The sequence below is a fragment of the Elephas maximus genome, chromosome 17 (genome assembly GCF_024166365.1).
Source record: "Elephas maximus indicus isolate mEleMax1 chromosome 17, mEleMax1 primary haplotype, whole genome shotgun sequence".
NCBI classification, from domain to species: domain Eukaryota; kingdom Metazoa; phylum Chordata; class Mammalia; order Proboscidea; family Elephantidae; genus Elephas; species Elephas maximus.
In genome coordinates, this window is record NC_064835.1 from 13,160,549 (window position 1) to 13,179,394 (window position 18,846).

General features: G+C 51.9%; 1 protein-coding gene across 2 annotated transcripts in view; it reads left to right on the forward strand.

Annotated features, from left to right (window-relative positions):
* The first annotated feature begins 1,398 nt into the window (after nucleotides 1-1,398).
* GRIK4 (glutamate ionotropic receptor kainate type subunit 4) overlaps nucleotides 1,399-18,846 on the forward strand; it is a 519,693-nt gene continuing 502,245 nt past the window's right edge. For both annotated transcript variants that reach the window (XM_049856800.1, XM_049856801.1), the window contains exon 1: nucleotides 1,399-1,606. The gene's annotated coding sequence lies outside the window, so the exon portion shown is untranslated. The remainder of the gene's footprint in view (nucleotides 1,607-18,846) is intronic.

The window sequence follows — 18,846 nt, forward strand, 5'->3', positions numbered from 1 at the left end:
TGAGTGCTTAGCCAGTGCACCACCAGGGTTCCTTCCTTGGCACACAAACCCAAACCAAGCCAGTAGTTATGGAGTCAACTCCAGCTTATAACAACCCTATAAGACACAGTAGAGCTGCCCTGTAGGGTTTCCAAGGAGCAGCAGGTGGCACACAGGTGCTAAATAATGTTTGGCTGGAAAAATGAAGCCCTGTTCCAACGTGGTGATTCCCCTCCCTAAGCAGCCCAGTGTGTGAAGGTGGTGATGGGAAGGCACGACTCTCGTGACCCACATTTCTCCCTGCAACCTGGTTCACAGAAGTGGGAAGCTCAGGGCTGGCTCATGGGGAACGCAGTGTCAATGGCTATTCTGTAGTTCAGGCGTCATTCTTTCATGCCCAGGGCCCAATCAGGTAAGTCTGGAAAGGCACCCTTAACAGAGAACTTAAGTTGTGCTGATGGTTGGGTGTCCGGCACAGGCCCTTGAAGATGGTAGGGCGGGGGTGATCCGTTTGATGGTCTGCCCAAGACAGAGACCCTGTGGGTTGGAAAACAGAAGCCGATAGGCTTGAAGAGGTCACATGTCCGTTGGACCTCCTTTTATTCTCCCTCATTCCACAGCTGTGATGTAGTAAAATGAGCACTGGACTGCGCGTCAGAAAGCTTGGTTGCCTTTCTGGTCCCAAGTGCTCTTGGTAGTCTAGTTCCTTCACCTCTCCTAGCCTCGGGTACTCATCTGTAAAATGGGGATGACAGGCCCTCCCAAGATGTTTGTATTAGTAAAGCAGTGCCTCGGAACTACTAATGCAAGCTGTTTCTCTTCAGCCGCAATGAACAATTTGCTCCTTTCTCTTCCCCTAAAATCTCCCTACTACTCAGGCGGCAGGCTCTTCCCGCGCACGGTCCCCGGAAACCCCACCAGGAGGCGCCCTTTGCCCGCTGAAACCTGCCGGGCTCTAACTCCTCGGCCCGGGGTGGTCGGCCCCTTTCACAGGGCGGCGGAGAGTGGGCTGCACCTCGTCTCCCCACCAGAGGTCGATACACCGCAGCGCCCGCGCCTCGCATTGCGGACCGCTCGGCGTCCGCACCCCTGGCTCCGCGCGCCAGCCCCTGCGCAGCCCCCCCGGCCGGGCTCCTCCCGCTCGGCCCTCAGCCCTCCGGGACCGCGGCAAGTTGGCCCCTCGTCCCCCGGGGCCCGCTCCCTGCGCCGCCGCCGCCACGCTCACCTTCCTGGCGTCTGGAGCTCGGGCCGTGTGAGGTCGACGAGGGCGCGGACGGTGCGTGGGCGTGCACCTCCCGGCCCAGCTCTCGGCCGCGGCCCCGAGGGGGCGCCCCTCCCGGCCGGCTGGCGCGCGGGGTCGCCGCAGTTCCCGCGCTGCCCGCCGGGCGTCGCCCCGCGCCTCGGCCCGCTCCCCGCTCCCCAGCGCGCGCCCCGCGCCCCGCGCCCCGCGCCCCGCTCGCTCGCTCGCTCGCAGCCGGACACCGACTCTGCCTTCAGCTGCCGGCGGAGCGGGCTGGAGCCGCCGCGGCTGCTGCAGAAGGAAAAAAAAAAAGGGAAAAACAACAGACCAGCAGCCGGCGGAGCAGCGTCTGGCCCCACCTCAGCCCCCAAGTTCGGACCCGCTCAGGTAAGGAAGCGGCACCAGCCCCCGGGCCCGCGCAGCGCCCGGAGCCCGGACCTTGGGGTGCCCCTGCGACCCCCGAGTCCCGTCGCGCGGAGCCCCCAGTGCGTGCCCCCAGCCCCACGCGCCCGTATCCCCGACTTCTGACGTCTCTGCGCCTCTTCCCTCCCCTCCTTCCCTCTGGGGCCGCTTCTCCGCACCCCTTCCCCACCCGCGCCCACAGCCCGCTTCCCGGCGCCCTGCCTCGCCTCCCCGCCTACAGCCAGCAATGTCCCCTGCACGCCGGTCCCTGCGTCTCCAGATTCGGCCCCGTCGCCCTGCTGTCTCAGTTCCTCCAGTCTCCATGCCCATCTTCCTCCGTCCGCATCCCTTTCCCGGGCTCGCAGCCCTCTCGCTCTGGTCTTGCCTCTTCCCCAGTACAACTCCCAACCCTGCCTCTGCCCCCTGCAGGGATGACGGCCTCTTCTCTACGCGGCTCTTCTCCCCTACACCTCGTCACCCTCGTTTCTCGGATCGCCCGATCGCCGCAGGTCCCTGGCCACGGTCCCCCATCGCACCCCAGCCCTGGATCCCACGAAGCCCTCTCCCCCTTTCCTCACTGCCATCTGCCTCACCGCTCCTTACCCCTGCTCTGGACTCTGGCCACCCTACCGCCTCCCCGACCCCCCGGACCCCCACTGTACTGCTTTGGGGGAGCCAGCATCCTATGAGAACTGGCCCTCTTTCCCTGGACTAATGGGGCTCCCACCTATTCCACCCTAGTTCACCCGACAGGGAAGTGATGGAGAAACTCTAGAGACCTGCATTGGGTGTGTGATGGGGGAAGGGGCCTTGGGAGGAGGAGAGCTGATTGCGATTCCCTCCAGTGAGGACTGGCAGCGCTGTGAGCGCCTCAGACCCGGGCAGGGTGAGGCAAAGCTCGCTACAGCCGGGACAGGAATTTCAAGACACTGAGAGCACCTGTGTCTCTTCCTCTGGGTCCCTTGAGCTGAAGAAAGTGGGAGGGGAGCAGTTGGAGCCTGGGGAGAGTGGACTGAGGGCCCTTGGTGGGAGGAGGAGGCAGTGGAGGGGGCCGGGCCAGGGCGCATCTGGCTCTGTCTGCCTGGCAGTGGTGGGGCAATGCGGGCTGAGCCGTTCTGTGGCTGGACCTTTGGCTACACACAGCTCTTGGCATCTGTACTTTATGCTGCCATCTTCCTCCTGGTGCCGTTGTCTGGTGATGCCATGCGGTGCCACCTCCCTGCCTCCCTCCAGTGGTTCTCCTGGGCATGTCTCCCAGGGGCCTGGGCTGTCTGGAAAGAGGAGTGGAGCTCTGGGCTCGCCTGGCCCCTTTGCCAGGTAGTGGGCATCTGTGGAGACCAGTCCACTTCCCATCCCCAGGCCAAGAGGTCTGAGGACTGGCTGAGAGGACTCCCCTCACTTTCACTGCCTCTGGGGCACCTGGGTGATAGTGGCACTTCCAGTAGCACTTGGAAACAGCTGGCATGGTATCCCTGTGATAGAGACTGGGTTGCCAGTGGGTGTCGGAGAGAGAAATCTCCTCTGCCTTACTCCCTGAGTGTCGGTGCTTGTGTGGTGGGGGGTGAGGGCCTGAAGAGGTTGGCTGTGCGCTGGTCCCCCCAGGAAGGCAGCTCCGGGAACCCCATCGGGCATCACCAGGCTGGCTTTATTTGTTGAAGCTGCAGCTCATTCCTCGTCGTTAATCAGGTTTATTATTTTCTCTCCTGGCTGGATGTGTTCCTCAAGGTCGTGACCCTTTGAAGAGTTAATCTAGTATGCACACATTACAGTGTCTGAGTTTGTTTAATTTTCCATATTTTGATCATTTCTTGTGGAACGAGCCTTCCACAGGGAGCTGTGGCCTAGGCTTGCCCACCAGCCTCCTTGTGTGCCTCCCCGGCTTCACCCCCCATCCTTCTCCAGACCTGAGACCCAGAGCAAGGCTGGTCCCCGGGGTTATAGGGGAGTGTCTGGTGAAAAAGAGGCCGAGTGTTAGTGGAAGGGGTTAGGAGGAGACCTTGGTTTTCTGTGTTTTCCCCTTCCCCCAACGCCGGGCATCTTGATCATTGGCTGAAGTTTTCCCAGCACCAAAAGTTTTTCAGAGAAACTGGGTCTGATTGGTGGTCTGGTTCCAGCTGGGTTTTCCCTTAGGATGGAGACGGGACTTTTGCATATTGGGAAAGAAGTAAAGACCCTAGGCAGAGGGTTCCAGCTGCTGGGAGGCAAGGGGTCCTGGAGAGTGGATCTCTGCTTCCCCAGTTGGGTCTCAGCCCTATAGAGATGGTGGAAAGGAAGACTGGCCCTGAGTGAGGGGAAAAACAAGAAGAGCAAGGAATAGGAAGCTTGCGGTTTTGTGGCTGGTGAGGGTAGGCGAGTGGCGGTGAATGTGTGTGGGAAGAAAGCGTGTCTTGTTACTTCTGCATAGTACTAACCCCTCGTGTGTGTATGGAGTTCTGCAGCCTACCAAATGCTTTTCAGAAAAATCACTTCATTTGATCTCTGCTACAGCTCTGTAAGCTTTTGATCTGTACTAAACCTGTTGCCGTCTTCATCAATTCCGATGCATGGTGACCCTATAGGACAGAGTAGGGTTTCTAAGGCTGTAATCTTTATAGAGGAGGTTGGCACATCTTTCTCCCGCAGAGGGGCTACTGGGTTCAAACCACCTACCTTAACCACTGTACCACCAGGGCTCCTTTTGATCTGTACTATAGCCCTATTTTAAGAGCTCGGCTGCTAACCAAAAGGTCTGTAGTTCGAATCCACCAGCTGCTCTTTGGAAACGCTGTAGAGCAGTCCTGCTCTGTTCTGCAGAGCTGTTATGGGTTGGAGTTGACTTGACCCAATGGGTTTGGTGCGTTTGTTTGTTTGGTTTTAGCCCCGTAAAAGGAAGCCCTGGTGGTGCAGTGGTTAAGTGCTTGGCTGCTGACAGAAAGTTGGTGGTTCAAACCCACTGGCGGCTCCGCAGGAGAAAAGACCTGGTGATCTCCCGTAAAGACTACAGCCTAGGAAACCCTGTGGGGCAGTTCTGCTCTGTCCTGCAGGGTCTCTTTGAGTTGGAATCAACTCAGTGGCACAGAACAACAACATAGCCTTATAAAGGAGTCCTTGGTTGGTACAGATGATTAAAAGGGCTAGCCTACTAACTGAAAGGTTGGTGGTTCCTGTCCACCCAGAGGCGCCTTGGAAGAAAGGCCTGCTGATCTACTTTTGAAAGATCACAGCCATGAAAACCCTATGGGGCACAGTTTTACTCTGAAACACATGGGGTCGCCATGAATTGGAGTTGGCTTGACAGCAACTGTGTTTTTTTTGTTGTTGTAGTTTACAGCCCTATAACCTTGCCATCAAGTTGATTCTGACTCATAGTGACCCTATAGGGCAAGATAGAACTGCCCCATAGGGTTTCGAAGGCTTTAAATCTTTACAGAAGCAGACTGCCACATTTTTCTCCTGCAGAATGGCTGGTGGGGTTGAAGCACTGACCTTTTGGTTAGCAGCCGAGTGCTAAACCACTGTGCCACCAGGGCTCCTTTTGCAGCCCTAAAAGGAAGTGTTATTGATTCCCCAGAAACTGAGGCTCACAGGGGCTAAATGACTTGGCCAAGGTCCCACAGTTACAGCTGAGGCCTCCCAGCCCAGGGCTTTTGCTACTTCCTGTCGCTTTTTAAAAGTCAGCCCTCAGGTAGACCTTCCTCCACCTTTTCCCCACCCCATACCATCACTCTTTCCAACGTCAGCTCAACACTTTCTTCCTCCATGTCAAGGCTGGCCTTTTTGGCTGCCACCTCTTCCCTGGGTCTGGCTGAATCTTTGTTCTGCATTCTTCTCAGCCCTCAGATGGTTGCTGGAACACCTACGTGTGTTCACTACTCCTCAGACCCCCCAGGTCGGGTCGGACTCTCTGCTTCCCTTTTGCTGAGGTAGTACCACCAGGCCTGTAGGCTCCTCCTTCACGTCTCCTTCAGCCTCTCCTACCCCATTTGCTGGCTGCCTTATCACTTAAGCCCTCTTAGTTCCTTCGGGGACTTCTAGTGCCCAGTCTGACCTTCCCTTTCCCACTGCCACTGTCCTCACTTGGGGCTTTTGCTGCTCCCGCTTGGGTCATGGGAAGGACAGCCTCCTTACTGGCTCCTAGCCTCCCGGCTCTCCTTGCAGGCACACTGCTGTCTCACCTGTCTTCCTACGAAGGGTTGTGCTTTTAACATGTGACCCTGTCTCAAAAACCCTCAGTGGGAATGCTTCAAAGGTCAGCGGAGCAAGGGCGGGGGTTTAGGAACTATGGTTTAAGGGGACTTCTAAGTCAATTGGCAAAATAATACTATTATGAAAACATTCTGCATCCCATTTTGAAATGTGGCGTCTGGGGTCTTAAATGCTAACAAGCGGCCATCTAAGATGCATCAATGGGTCTCAACCCACCTGAATCAAAGGAGAATGAAGAACACCAAGGTCACACGACAACTAAGAGCCCAAGAGACAGAAAGGGCCACATGAACCAGAGACTTACATCATCCCGAGAACAGAAGAACTAGATGGTGCCCGGCCACAACCGATGACTGCCCTGACAGGGAGCACAACAGAGAACCCCTGAGGGAGCAGGAGATCAGTGGGATGCAGACCGCAAATTCTCATAAAAAGACCAGACTTAATGGTCTGACTGAGACTAGAGGAATCCCGGCGGTCATGGTCCCCAAACCTTCTGTTGGCCCAGGACCGGAACCATTCCTGAAGACAACTCATCAGACATGGAAGGGACTGGACAGTGGGTTGGAGAGAGATGCTGATGAAGAGTGAGCTACTTGTATCAGGTGGACACTTGAGAATGTGTTGGCATCTCCTGTCTGGAGGGGAGATAGGAGGGTAGAGAGGGTTAGAAACTGGCAAAATTGTCACAAAAGGAGAGACTGGATGGGCTGACTCATTAGGGGGAGAGTAAGTGGTAAGTGGGAGTATGGAGTAAGGTGTATATAAGCTTATATGTGACGGACTGACTTGATCTGTAAACGTTCACTTAAAGCTCAATAAAAATTATTAAAAAAAAAAAAAAAAACCCTCAGTGGCCTGCTGGGCTAGTGGATAGGGTGCAAATGCCTCAACATGGAGTTACAGGCTCTCCGTGCTCTGGCTCCGGCTTTGTGTCACATCCAGGCACCTGCTGTACAAGATCCTGTGCCCACTTCTCTGCCTCCCCCACCCCCAGCACCAGGTACTCTGTGACCTCGCCCAGGTCGTTTATTTTCTTTGTCTTTTCTGCCCGTCCCCATCTTGCGCGGCCTTCAGAGCACAGCTGGAACCCACTTCTCTGGGAAGCCTTCCCAGCAGAAAGTGGTCTGGCATCTCTGACGGTTATGAGTCAGGCAGCCCTGGGTTCCGGTCTTGGTTGTCACACCCTGAATGACCTTGGACGCATCCCTTAACTTTCCTCACCTGTAAAATGAGGATAGAGCACCTGCCCCAGAGGGTTGTTGTCAGCATGGAACTTGAACGGTATAGGAATGTGAATTGTAAAACGTTCAGGGGTGTCCGCATAAGTATCCAGAGAATGTCGCCTGGGTGGACTCCTACTCTTTCTCTTAGGGGTGCTGGTTTAGCTCCCAGTCTCTTCCTGGTATTGATAGTTATATGCCCCCATTTCCTCCCCACCCAAAGGACAAGCCCTTGAGGACTAAGGTCTTTGTCTGATGCCTTTTAATATCCTATAGCTCCTAAGAGAGCCAGTGCTCTCCTTGACCATCCCGTAAATTGGCCCTTGTTCATAAGAAATAGTTGTTACTTGATTATAAGTTAAATAGGGTATGCCTTACACTTAGCAAATCCACTGTAAAGAAATCTCATGCATGGTACTAGCCGAGGTAAATTACAGGAAAGAAGAAAGGGAGGAATCAATTTAGCATTGTATTGACTGCACACTTGGCTCGTTTTCCTCAGTCACCCCAGCTACCCTGTGAGTTATATGTGAGCATCTCTATTTTTACAGATGAGGAAAGGCGGCTCTGAGGGGCTCCACAGTGTAATGCACTCTGTCCCGGGTAGCTGAGCCAGGGAGCACAGAGCTGGGGTGTGGGCGTAGAACCTCAGGTGCTAGCACTCTGGCTCCTTCCCCTGTACTTGGGCATCACGTGCTTAAAAAATACGTGTATGGAAAGAAAAAAGCTCTTTGCTTTGTAAAGAGATTCATCACAGATTCCCTTTAAATAACTGGACATTTAAATCATTTACCTGCAGCCTAGGTGTAGGGATTGGACAGTAGTTGAATACTCACCCACTCTGTGCTGGGAATAAGGGGAATTTAAAGATGGGTGAGACAGGACCCTCCTCCTTAGGTAGGCTCATGATTTGGGTGGGAAGACCGCACTGAGGCACACCACATGATCAGAAAAACAAGAACGTGTTGATGTGGTGCATCGAAGCAGGCCTCCAGACGGAGCTGGAGCTGGCAAGTCTTTGTGAGGAAGGAGGGAGGGCTTTACGGATAAGGAGGGGCTGCACCGGCAGAGTGAGGGAGAGAAGATGCTCTGAGGAGTGGTGGGTGAGGTGGGCAGAACGGACAACTCCATGGTGGGGAGAGTGGAGAGAGAACCCTGGCTGTGGCAGAAGAGTTGAATCCAGGAGCGACAGGAAGCAAGGATGGATAGAGCAGAACTGGCTGGGGAACACTGGTGGTTCGGTGGTAGAATTCTCGCTTTCTGTGCAGGAGACCAGGCTTTGATTCCTGGCTGGTGTACCTCAGCTGGTGCAGCTGTCTGTCCATGGAAGCATGCATGTTGCTATGATGCTGAACAGGTTTCACTAGAGCTTCCAGACTAAGATGGACTAGGAAGAAAGGCCTGGCAATCTGCTTCCAAAAATCAACCATTGAAAAATGGTCTGATCCACAATTGCGTGGGGATGTTACGGGACCGGGTAGTGTTTCATTCCATTATATAGGGGGTCACCGTGAATCAGGGGCCAACTAGATGACAGCTAACACAACAACAATGAAAAAAAATGGCAGTGGAGTAGACTCCAACTCATGGTGGCCTCGTGTGTCAGAGTAGAACTGTGCTCCATAGGGTTTTCAATGGCAGATTCTTTGTTTGGATCTAGATTGCCAGGCCTTTCTTCCATGGTACTTCTGAGTGGACTTGAACCTTCAACCTTTCGGTTATTAGCAGCTGAGTGCATTAATTGTTTTGACCACTCAGGGACTTCAACAACAGCAGCAACAGAACTAACTAAACTCAAGAAGATCTTGAAAGCTAAAGAGAAATGGTTCAGCTTGCTGCGATGGGTGTGGGGCAGTAGTTGCAGATTCTTGGGCAGACGAGAGATATGCCCAAAAGACGGGTTGAGGGCCTAGCCAGGGGAGATGGCAAAAGGGGGGATACATTTAAATGCCATTTCCAAGAGACAGTAGAACTAGTTGACAGATTGGATATAGCAGCTGAGGGAGCAGGAAGTGTCAGAGATAACTGAGATTTCTAGCCCCAGAGACTGCGGGGAATGGTAATGCTGTTTTCAGAAACAGGAAAGCTGGAAGGTGAAGTGGTTTTGAGGGAAAGCTGATGAGTTTGTTCCAAGACAAGCCATGACTGAGGTGACTGGAGCAATTGGGGATCGGCCGGTGGAGTTCCTGGACAGCCGGGGAGCAGTCTTGTGGGAGTCTTTTGGGCCTCAAGAATGTGCTGTGGAAGGGCCTGTTTCCAGGGCCTTTTGATGCTTGAATTTTACTTTCCCAACCTCCTGTCAGCCCTTTGAGACTGGATTTTTTATTTCTTTTCTCTCTGCCTTCCCCTTATGGCACCGGGGCTCCACACCTGGCACGACTCATTCTGTGTTTGTGACCTCCAGGGGACCCTGAGTGGTGCTTCCATCCAAGAGGCTCTGTTTTGCTCAGTGTTGTATCCCTCGTGTCTCACACAGAGAAGGTGTTATATAAATGTCTGTCTTTTTAAGTGATCTCCACTCAGGTTTAACGAGTGTTTGTTGCAGAGATAAATTCATAGAAAGTGGGAGCTAACGAAGGCTGTGTGGGCCTTAAGCTTCTGGGAATGGGGTGTCCCTGGCTCCTGGGTCAGGCTGTACCCTCTGAAGTCTGTGACTCTTTTTTTTTCCTTTTTGTCCCACCGCTTGGTGTCTGATGGTATAGTCAGCACTTCCCTGGGGCTGCCTGGGTCCTGAGTAGGGGCAAGAAGGGTGGACCCAGAGACTGACAGGCCTCACTTTTTCACTCAGTCCTGAGTGTCAGACTGGCCTGCCTGCTGCCCACTTCAGTGAGGCATCGATCAGGCCTGCTGACTCCCGTGAGCTTCTTCTTCCTCACCTGTTAGTCAGCCCTCATGCACCCAGCCCTTCCTGCTCTTCAGGTTTTTCATGAGGGTCAGGCAAGAGACTGTGAGTGAAAGTCTTCATGAAGCACCGAGCAAACGGGTTACTGTTCCCAGGCTGTGGTGGGCATGCAGGGCAGCCCGCTGGGGTCAAAGCAGCCCTGTTACCTGAAAGGTCTGGGGATGGCCGTGGTGAAATCGCTGCCTGATGGGGCACAGAGGCAGAGGAGACGGCCGTTCCTGCCCTCTCTGGGGGGAGAAGGAAGGGAGAGGAATGCCTGGCTGGTCAGCATAGCGCGGGAGCCATTTGCTCAGAGGAATCGGGGAAAACCAAGTGGAGGCGTTATTGCTGTGCAGGAGCGCTGCGGGGTGTTTTGGCCAGGGAGAGGCTGAATGAAGCCAGGACATGTGCAGAGTCACCGTGGGCACCTTAGAGGGGAGCTGTGGAACTGTGGAAAAGAGCTAGCCTAGAAATAGGAAATCCCGTCTACTTATTACAGCCTCAGTTTCCTTTCTATAAAAATGGGCATATAGTAAATTCTGCCTCACACATAACAAAATGTATTATGAAAACATTCTGCATTCCACTTTGGTGAGTGGTGTCTGGGGTCTTAAATGCTAATAAGTGGCCACCTAAGATGCATCAGTTGGTCGCAACCCATCTGGAGCAAAGGAGAATGAAGAACACCAAAGACACAGAGTACTCATAAGCCCAAGAGACAGAAAGGGCCACATAAATCAGAGACCAGCCTGAGACCAGAAGAACTAGATGGTGCCCAGCTACCATCAATGACTATCCTGACAGGGAACGTAATAGAGAATCTCTGATGGAGCAGGAGAACAGTGGGATGCAGACCTCAAATTCTTGTAAAAAGACCAGACTTAATGGTCTGACCGAGACTGGCGGGACCCCTGAGGTTATGGTCCCCAGACCTTCTGTTGGCCCAAGACAGGAGCCATTCCCAAAGCTAGCTCTTCAGACCGGGATTGGTCTGGACTATAAGACATAAAATGATACTGGTGAGGAGTGAGCTTCTTGGCTCAAGTTGGCACATGAGACTATGTGGGCAGCTGCTGTCTGGAGGGGAGATGAGAAGGCAGAGGGGGACAGAAGCAGGCTGAATGGACACAGGGAATACAGGGTGGAGAGGAGGAGTGTGCTGTCTCATAAGGGAGACAGCAGCTAGGAGTACATAGCAAGGTGTGTATAAATTTTTGTATGAGAGACTGACTTGATTTGTAAACTTTCACTTAAAGCACAATAAATAAAAAAAAAAAAGTCTGTCTCACAGAGCTCCTGATTCAGCAAGATAAGCACAGGAAGGCATCAGGCATGCAGTGTGTGCTTAATAAATGCAGACAGATTCTGTCCTGGGGGCCTCCACCATAGCCCCAGGAAGGAGCAGGGAAGCGATATGCCTCCCCTCCCAGGACAGGAAGAGTTGTAGCGTGGTCTGGGAGAGCAGCTGTGGAGTAAATACATGTTTAGAATTGGAGTTTAAGGGCCAGAGTTAAAGAGGAAGATTTAATAGACGAGAGATCAATAGCCCGGAGGAGGTTAAGATGTGTAAGTGAGAGGCTGGCTGCAAGGCACATAACACAAAAAACAAAAGATGAAGACGATGCGGAAGATGGAGGCACATCTAAGGTGGTGCAGGAAGCTGGGGCTGCCTGTTTCTGCTCTCCCACGTGGGAGAAGGAGGTTCCCTGAGCAGGGAGAATGTGATTAGGGAGTGAAGTGCCACTTTTTCCTTTTAAGGGTGCCCTCTCCCTCTGCTGCTCTCTCCCTGCTGGGGCGCCCTGAGTGGGGCACCTCCCTCTCTTCTTCCCCCAGAGACTGTGTGGTGCAGTGGCTGGCCTGATTGCCCAGGATTCAAATCCCAGCCTTTCCTGTTCCAGCAGCGGCCTTGGGTACCGAGTTTAATACCTGCCCCTGTAAATCTCAGCGGGTGTGGCAAGGGTTTCGTAAACGGTAGAAGTTATTGTTCAGTTATGGTTACGTTCCCATCTTCACAGCATCTCTCCTGGCCCAGTCCAGTTCATTAGACTCCACGGAACAACAACTATGGCAAGGCCGGTGATAGGATGGAAATTTGGGTGAACAGAGGCCTTTTTGGTCATCAGACAAGTCCAGAGTGGGTTAGGCCAAGTCCCAGAGGGTCCTGAGGCTCGGAGAGGTAATATACTTGCCCAGGTTATATAGCCTGGGAGTGCAGAGCTGGGGCATAAGTCTAGGCTTCAGGCGCTCAGGCTGTGTCCTTTTAACTGAGTCTTGTGAACCTCCACACAGGAGGACGAAGACTGGAAAAGACATACTGACACCAAGTTTGGTCCAGTCCCTAGCATCCAGATAAAATTGGACAGGAACAAATTCAGCAAATGATTTTGATTCTTTACGGCACAACAGTGAGTTCCTTGGGGGCAGAGATAGCATCCTACCTTTTTGTCTCCAGCACTGTGCTGACACATAGTAGGTGCTCAGTAAATGTTTGTTAAACAGATCACTTAGTTAACAGCAACAACAGTGACAATAATTATAAACCAAAAATCAAACCCCTTGCTGTCAAGTCGATTCCGACTCATAGCAACCCTATAGGACAGAGTTGAACTGCCCCGTAGGGTTTCCAAGGAGTGGCTGGTGGATTTGAACTGCTCACTTTTTGGTTAGCAGCCACGCTCTCCACCACACATCACCAAGGCTCTGACAATAATGTTTATTGTTGTTAGGTGCCATTGAGTCGGTTCCGACTCATAGTGGCCCTATGTACCACAGAACGAAACAGTGCCTGGTCCTGCGCCATGCTCACAATCGTTGTTATGCTTGAGCCCGTTGTTGCAGCCACTATCTCATTGAGGGAGGGTCTTTCCCGCTGACCCTGTACTTTACCAAGCATGATGTCCTTCTTCAGGGACTGATCCCTCCTGACAACACGTCCAAAGTATGTAAGATGCAGTCTCGCCATCCTTGCTTCTAAGGAGCATTCTGCTTGTACTTCTTCTAAGACAGATTTGTTCATTATTTTGCCAGCATACTCAGTGTTCTTCACCAGCACCACAGTTCGAAGGAGTCAGTTCTTCTTCGGTCTTCCTTATTCATTGTCCAGCTTTAGCATGCATATGATGCAATTGAAAATATCATGGTTTGGGTCAGGTGCACCTTAGTCTTCAAGGTGACATCTTTGCTTTTCGACACTTTAAACAGGCCCTTTGCAGCAGATTCAGCACTGCCTGTAATAGGATAATAGCCACACGCCTATAAGGAAGACCATTTCATACAACTATGACTCAAATTTACGCACCAAGCACTAAGGCCAAAGATGAAGAAATTGAAGATTTTTATTATCTTCTACAGTCTGAAATTGATGGAACATGCAATCAGGATGCCTTCATAATTACTGGTGATTGGAATGCGAACGTTGGAAAAAAAGAAGGATCGGTAGTTGGGAAATATGGCCTTGATGATAGAAACAGTGCTGGAGATCGAATGATAGAATTTCGTAAGACCAAAGACTTCTTCATTGCAAATGCCTGACAATAATAATAACTAATATTTATTGAATGCTTATTATGTACTAAGCAGGGTGCAAAGTTCTTTTCATGTACTATCTTAGTTAATCTTCTTAAAAACCGTAACCAGTAACCAGTCACTGTCCAGTCGATTTTGACTCACGGCAACCCCATGCGTATCAGAGGAGAACCGTGCTCCATACTGTTTTCAATGGCAGATTTTTTGGAGTAGATTGCCAGGCCTAGCAGCAAGCATGTTAACTGTTTTTACCACCCAGGGACTCCCATTAATAGCCATTAGGTGCTATTAGCATACCCATTTTATAGATGAGGAGGCTGGGATTCAGGGTAGATAATTAATTAACCCAAAGTCCCATAGCTAGTAAGAAGCAGAGTTGGAATTTGTATCCAGGCAGCCTGATTTCAAATTCTAGTGGTAAAATTTCCTTGTGTGTGTGTGCGTGTGTGTGCGTGCATGCGCATACGTATATGTCATGTACACTGATCTGATCCTAATTTCCTAGACTCCCCCTCTGGCTACCTCACTGCTTTTCCTATTCTCCATCTCTTAGCCGAGGAGACCAATGCTCATTTCTAGAGCTGGTGCCCTCCAGCCCCAGTGTCAGCCTATCCATCCATCAGCAGGCATGGAGAAGGGGTGGTGGATCCTCCATCCATTCTTGTGTTTGTATTTCCTTTGCCTGATTATTTGACTCCTCAGTGAGAGGGTCACTGGCAATGTTGGGGGATTGATTAAAAACTCACCAGACAGAGCTACTGCTGAGGCTACTCTGTCTTGGGCCAGTTTTTTCCAACATGGAGGCTGCAGAGAAGGGCCTGGGATAAAGGCAGGAAAACACAGGGAGAGGAAACACTGGGGAGACCATCTCAGGAGCTGCAAAGCTTGAGCATTGGTTGGAGCTTAGGGTGAGACTGGGCTTGGTGAGGTCAGGATGAACCGGTGTCCAGTTGTCTAATCACCCTTGTACTCCAAAGGATCAGGGCCCAGCTGCAGCATGACTGCTCTGTTTATCAGTTGGGGGTAATCAGGAGGAGGACGTAACTGCCGTCTTGGGCTCTCGGGAGCATATGGAGAGTCTCTTGAGGAGAAACCTGATGTTAGCTGTGCTGTTACAGTTACGGTTTTTGTTGATTTTACAGTGCCTCCCCAGGCCAGTTCAGCGCGTAAGACCATGACAGACTACTATCCATAGCAAGGTTGGTGACGGGATGGGAATTTGGAGATCCCTCTTTTTGGAGATAATGAGGCTTTTTTAGATTAGAAAAGACTAGAATGTGTTTGTGGGGTGTGATGGTGGTTCAGCGGTAGAATTCTCACCTTCTGTGGGAAACCTGGGTTTGATTCCTGGCCAGTGCACCTCACGCATAGCTACCACTGATGCCGAACAGATTTTGGTGGAGCTTTTTTTTTTCCAGACTAAGATGGACTAGGAAGGAGGCCTGGCAATCTACTCCCCAAAACCAGCTAGTGAAAACCCTACGGATCACAATGGTTTGATCTACGACTGATCATGGGGATGGTGCAGAACTGAGTAGCGTTTTGTTTCCTTGTGTGTAGGGTTGCCATGAGTCAGGGCTGAGCTCTATGGCAGCTAACATCAACAACAAGAGTACGTGTAGGGAGGGCCCTGAGGCCTCAGTGGAGAAGGCCATTATGGTGTCGCGTCATGGGTGGGTTGTGGAGCTCCTCACTAGGCCTTTGAACCTTCATCAGTAGAACCCACCCTATGCTGAAGTTGCCAGTGGTACTGCCTGATGAATGATCACATATCCAAAGACTCATTACGTGTTTGGTGATTTCTGCTCCTCTCCCCAAAATCTCCCAGGGCCACAAGCCTGAGGGGTAGATAGGGCAGGCAGGAATCACTGTCCCAGACTCTGAATTTCAGTAACTAGCTGAAAACCACAGTTATTTGATTGAGACATTGGCTCAGGACACAAGACTCCTGACCCCTACCCAGGGCTCTATCCACACCCATTCTGAAGGCCACCCACGGCCTGTGGAAAGGGTGGAGGCAGTGGCCCTTAGGTGTACCTGCTCTTCCTGCCATTGAGACTGTCACACAGAACAAAGCAGCATTTGTCCAGGAATGATAATGCCCTTTTTATTTCTGGGAAAACTGAAACCCAGAGAGGTTAAAGAATCATAGAACCTTCTCCCTAGAAGGAACTGGGAATTATATCTTTCAGCATCCTGCCAGATGCTTTATTCTCTCCTGCAGACAGAATCTCCCACGGAGAGTTACCCTGCCTCGGTGGTCCTTGCCTCCTCCCCTTCTCCCTCTTCTCCTCCTTTTTCTCCCTCTTTTGCTCCTTCTTCCTTTTTCTTTCTCCTCCTTTTCACCCTCTTTCTCCTTCTCTTCCCTATTTTCTCCCTTCCCTTCTCCTCCTCCGTCTGATTGCTAACAGTCTCCAGCACTCACTGTGTTGCAGGCATAGTTCTATGTGCTTCCTATGTATTTCATTGATCCTCTAACAAACTTACTAAGTAAGTACTATTGTTACCTTACTTACGTATGAGACAGCTGAGGCCCAGAGACGTTTAGTAACTTGCCCAAGGGAACAGACTGGTAAATGGTAGAACCAGAATATAAGTTATAGTCTGGGCCATGCTGTTGACCACTCATAAGGCAGGCCGTCCCCTAGCTGGGCAGCTGTAAATGAGGGGTATGTGAAAGCACCCAGCACCGTGCTTGGTACACAGAAGGTGCTCACTAAGTGCTAATGACCTTCTTCCAAAAAGACCAGAAGGTTTTTTCTTATACCCTGCCACATTTACTTCCCTTGGGCCCTTGTTCTGTACCTTCTCTGGAATACTATAGAGCACTTCTTCCCATGCCAGCCTTCAGAATTTGGAGATACCCAATGAGCACAAAACAAAGTAGGGTTCAGCCTCATCCTTCTTGTGTTTCTGTCCAAGACACTGCCCCAAACTTGGCCCCCCTGGGAAACTGACTGCCGGGGGGGCTCACAGAAATGTCTAGGGCTCGGACTTGCCTCATGGAGTGGGTAGTTGCTGAATTCTGGGCCATGAGGGCTGTGCAGAGTGTGGCCACCTACACATTCATTCAGCTCTCATTTCCTGAGTACCTCCTGTGTGCCAGGCATATGTCACACACACAGCGGGTACAGGGTGGGCTCACCCCAAGGCTAGGTCTTTACAAAATGTGTGCACAGATTTCTTCTGAAATCCGTTAGAAGCTGGGGACAGGGGAACTGAGGACTAGGCTGACTGCCTGCTCCTTTGAGCTCTTAGGAGGCTCAGGCAATGCTGCAGATACCTCGTCAGAGGGGTACAAAGTTCACATGACCCACATTGCCGTCAAGCCAACTCCAACTCATAGCGACCCGGTAGAGCAGAGTAGAACTGCCCCATGGGGTTTCCATGGAGCCACTGGTGGATTTAAACCGCTGACCTTTAGGTTAGTAGCCATAATTCTTCATGTGCACCACCAGGGCTCCACATCTTTAAGGTACAGAGTGGCAAGTAGGTGGAGAAAGCTCACCAGTTTCTTGAGCTAAAATAGCCCCATCCCACACTCCTTTGAAAAGTAAGAGTCCTGCCTGAGTCCAAAGTAAATAGGCTGGAACATGCGATCTGTCAGGTAGGGTGCAAATTGGAAGTAAACAAGGCAATTGGCTCTTGGAGTAGCGGAAAATCAGCTGAGAAGATGTATTTCCACCAGCGCGAAGCCTGCAGGTGGGCAGCTGGGCGGGCTGTCTCTCTTCCTTTCAGCTCCTCTACGGGGAGAAGGATCAGAGGGAGGGTGGATGCTCTGAGGTTGACCTTGGGCCTTAGGAGCTGAGGTGGAACCAAGCTTTGTGCTATATTCCTGGCCGATAATGCCGCTGCTCTTCTTGCTTTTTAGAGCCCTGGTGGCACAGTGGTTAAGAGCTACAGCTGCTAACCTAACCAAAAGGTCGGCAGTTAGAATCCACCAGCTGCTCCTTGGAAACCCTATGGGGTAGTTCTGTTCTGTCCTGTAGGGTTGCTCTGAGTCAGAACCGACTCGGCGGCATCAGGTTTGGTTTGGTTCTTGTTGGTTTTAGGAGTTCCCACTTGTTGAGCACCTACTGTCCTTATATGTCGCCCCAAATCCTTACAGCAACCCTGCACCATAGGTATTATTTGTTCCATTTGACAAGGGGAAAACATGCGCAGAGAATCTGAGTAACTTATACATGGTCACACAGTGGAGCCATGGCATCGCTCAGGTCTGCCCTCTTCTCTGCGTGTCCCTGCTTCTCCTCAGGGACCAGTTGCCTCTCTGAGGAACTGATAGGTGTGTCTGCTTGAGCCTCCAGCCCTTAGCAGGGGAGAAACTTAAGGAGCCAAGAGGTGGTCTCACCTGGGGGACGACCAGGGTGGGTGATGATGAGGCAAGGTCAGGCCACATTTGGGTGCTTTGGAGAGGTCATCAGAGGTCATCGTCTGTCTCTGTGACAGGACCCTGAGCTCTGCTGGCGCAGGGGCTGAGTCTGTCTCTCAGCACTCCATCCCCAGCAGTAGGACACCAGTGTATAGGAGATGTGCAGTAAGTAGTTGTTGAATAAGTGGCTTTTGTGAACTGCTTGTCTGCAGAGACAGAGGGTACTAGAGCCCTAGGCTAGCAATGAGCCTCAGCTCTAGAACACTTGGATGGGCTATCTTCAGCTCACAGATGTGTGGGATTAGAAGGTGAATTGTGGGATTCTCCACACATTTTCACTGCTGGATCATAGAATTAGGTTCTCAGGTTTGCATAACCCATATGGAGCTGAGGCAGTACAGAGGGTAACTCTGGGCCTGCCTAGACCTTGGCCCTAAGCACTTCACCCCCTTCTCTAACCCCTCTGAGCCTGGCATCAGAGGGTTGAGGGAGAGCAAAGGTGGCATACAGGATGATGGAACTCTTGACACTTGGTCGGTGGTGGGCGAGGGGCACTGTAGCCCTGTGGTCAGAAGAGGGAGCTCGGGGGGCAGAGGCTAGAGCTCCAGTGATATACCTCCAGACATACCCAGTGTGAGCTGGGACTGTGTGCACCTGGATTCCTTTACCCCTTGGGTAGATCAGTCTTGTGGGAGGTCAGTGGGCAGGGCGTGGAGTAGGTACTGCTGAGGATAGAGGGACCTAGGACAAGGTGGCCTCTGTGTAGGAACAGTATTCCTGGAGCGTGGTCATGAACTGCACCATCGATGCCGAGCTCCTGTGACACATGCAGACAGTGCTAGCTATAGTCAGGGTGTCAGGTGAGTTTCCTCTCCCGGATGGGTGGTGATGCCTGGAGGACTGGGTTGAAAGGAGTCTGAGGCCAAGTGTGGGCTCCATGGGAAGGCGCCCTGGGATCAACTTGTGATGTCTGCCTTGGGCACAAGATGCAAGGAATTTGTCAAGTCAGATTTAGTCCAGTCATTTTATCTTGCAAATG